Below are 2901 nucleotides of genomic sequence, written 5' to 3' on the forward strand. Positions count from 1 at the left end.
ATAAGAGCATAAAGTCCTCCTCCACCCACCCAAGGATCCTAGCATCCTATTTACTATGTCCTTGACTATCTTCAACCTGCTGTTGCCTAATTGTGCGAGCCCACTTTTTAGCCCCTAAAATCAAACATGTCTGTTTTTTAAGGTCGCGGGTTGAATCGGTCGTCTTGTGACAAAACGGTGGTTTTTTAATCCCCCCATGGGAGAAAACCTTGCCGGTCCCGACTCAGTTCGATTGAATTCGATTGTACGTCAGTGTGCACGGGGTATTAGAGACGACCTTTGAACTGTTATAAAATCTGCCGGAGATCGCTAGCTGTGTGCTGTGCCGTGAAAAGGTCAACACCAAATTTGAGAGTGTCACTCAAAACCCCGCTCTTAGTGGGCCAATTCATCAACAGATCAAGAGTTACTAACAACATGCTCAGTGACGTCACAGACAACGTAAATGACGAACGAAACGATGACGGTGGGTTTATTAATATTCCTACCAATCAAGTGAGTGCGCAATGAGTATATTTGTGTGATTGGATACTACAATATAGGCCACTTTCTATGTTTGCGCCATGTTCGGGTTCCAACCAAGGAGAGGTCAGGATATATCTAATACATGTATCATCTTCTCAGATTGTTGTGGGGAACTTTTTATCTTTACTGCAGATGTAGGAGGAAATCACGCGATTCTCACAGGATAACGATGAAGGTTACGGTTGTACAAGAAAACCCTTCACAAGGGTCGAGTCAAAAATTGTAGATTGATAATGCACCTATTATTATGATTTAGAACACCTTTCTGAGTAATTTGTACCTTATTTCGTAACAATATCTTCAACCGTTCAAAGATTGTGACCATTTGAATGACGTAGGGTAGGGGACATATACAAAGAAGAACAAGAAACGGCATTTAAAGTCAAAGATGGCCATTTGTTCGATTTTGAGTAAGGTCAAGAATTAATAAAATAAACACGTTATAGAATTTCGTTGATGTTTTTAATTGTGACAGTACAAAAGTTGTGCAAGTTTCATTTTCCAGCATGTCCTGAATTTCTTCTAGATGACTTCCCACAGACTTTAATCGGACCTACAGTGCTGCACAAATAACACAAGCAAGGAATAATAGAAATCCGAGATAGCGTTAACAATTTGCCATTCCCCAACAGGCATGTCCTTAAGTTTTTGTTACCTATCATCCCGATTTACGAAAGTGTCGAACGCATTTGTCAACACTACACCCCCCCCCCTCTCTCTCGACGTGTTTGAATAATCCGTACTCGAATATAATATCTCGGAAATAGTTCCAGTTCCAGCAAGGAACGGTGGGTATTCTTGTGCGTCATATGGCATCATGATGGATGCCTAAAAAAACTTGCACTTGTGGCGAAATATCCAGGATATCCAAGAGAAAAGGGAATGGATACGGACAAAGTATTTCTTGGAAGAGTACCCCAGGATGTTGAAAGTAGTGTAATAATAGTGGTATCCAAAAAAAAAAAAAAAAAGAAACAAACCAACAAGGCATCACATTATGTTTGAGGGAATACCGAGAAATAGTGGGACTGTTTCTTCCGCATTCAACAAACTGACATTTTGAGGAAATACCATGCATGTTTTGGCACCAGTATTACAGGAAATACAGATATTTAGGCCTACATTAGACCAGCGCTATAAGAAGAAATGATATCAGTCAGGATTCGTGTAAATACTAAAAACTACCAAAAATAACACACCTATAATTTCTGACAGTGCAAACAAAATATTTTTAAAAAGAATAGATAGGAAATTGTAAATAAAATAAAATAAGATAAAAATGATGATAAAATAAAATGAAATTTAAAAAAACCAAACAAAATATCCTAGTTATTATATGTCAAGAAGTGGTGGAATCAGGCCCTCGTCAATTTTTTTTTGGCATGTAGAGTTATTAATATCATCTTGAAACTTGTTCATCTGTCTTACATTTGGCGAAAAAATACCCAATAGAAGTCGAAATATACGCGATTCAAGGAGGTGGGGGTAGCTGGTTTCAGGGGGAAAATTAGCGAGAGAATGGCTACCAAAGTTTGGTGATTTCCATAGCTTGATAGCCCTTGAAAAAGGAAGATTTACATTTTATGTGCCTTTAATCAACTTTTTTCCTTCAGTAAAATCAACACAGAAATCACGGAAGTATAGATCTAGTCGAATCTGCTGTAAGGCCAACTCTGCAATTTAAAAAGAAAGGGGAATACCCAGAGACACGGGCAATCACGGTTCGCCATTCATTACTTCGCTAGCATGCTCTTTAAAAAAATTATTATTATTACCATCAGTCTGATCTTTCCACGTTGCCCTTCTGTTAAGGCATTCCAAGTAAGTTGCTCTGGGTCTACCTCTGCCTCGCTTGCCTTCAATTTTGCCAATGATAGCTCTAGCTGTTTAAGGTTCTTATGCCCTTATGTCTCTTAACGTTTCTCAGAAATTGCATTTGTCTTTTCTTAATCGTGTTTTTAAAAAAAATCAGCGAACAGCCCACGTGGGCTTTTTCTAGTAGGACTTGTGACGTGAGAAAAGGTACCGAACAACAGAGCAACAAAACTGATGTGTTAGGGTAGAGAAAACTGACCTTGTTAGAACAAACGAACACTGAAGGAATCTGGGACAAGTGAGGTTTTTTTCCCTCTTAGCACCAGCTGAAAGTACGTACACACAAACTTATACACAAAAAGTGCACCTACGGACCCAATCAATTACGAGATGTCTGTGAAGAGTTCAACGATCTTGGCCTTGACCTTGGTGTGTGTCTGTGTGGTGCTCAGCCCGGCGTCCGCTCTGTGGGTACCAGACATGGGGCTTACGTGTATATCGAGAGGAAAGGTAGGACAGTTGTTCGTGTGTGTGTGTGTGTGTGTGTGTGTGTGTGTGTGT

The 2901-nt window shown here is 39.6% G+C and overlaps 1 long non-coding RNA gene across 6 annotated transcripts in view; it reads left to right on the top strand.

Moving 5' to 3' along the window:
* The window catches only part of LOC101859252, a 13555-nt gene continuing 10654 nt past the window's right edge, over positions 1-2901 (top strand). The window contains exons 1-2 of one of the 6 annotated variants that reach the window (XR_004858688.1): positions 1-495; positions 2525-2850. This is a non-coding gene — a long non-coding RNA (uncharacterized LOC101859252). The other 5 variants (XR_004858689.1, XR_001184965.2, XR_001184964.2 and 2 more) reach the window with 5 other exon arrangements.

This window comes from Aplysia californica, unplaced genomic scaffold (assembly GCF_000002075.1).
Source record: "Aplysia californica isolate F4 #8 unplaced genomic scaffold, AplCal3.0 scaffold00289, whole genome shotgun sequence".
Taxonomy (NCBI): domain Eukaryota; kingdom Metazoa; phylum Mollusca; class Gastropoda; order Aplysiida; family Aplysiidae; genus Aplysia; species Aplysia californica.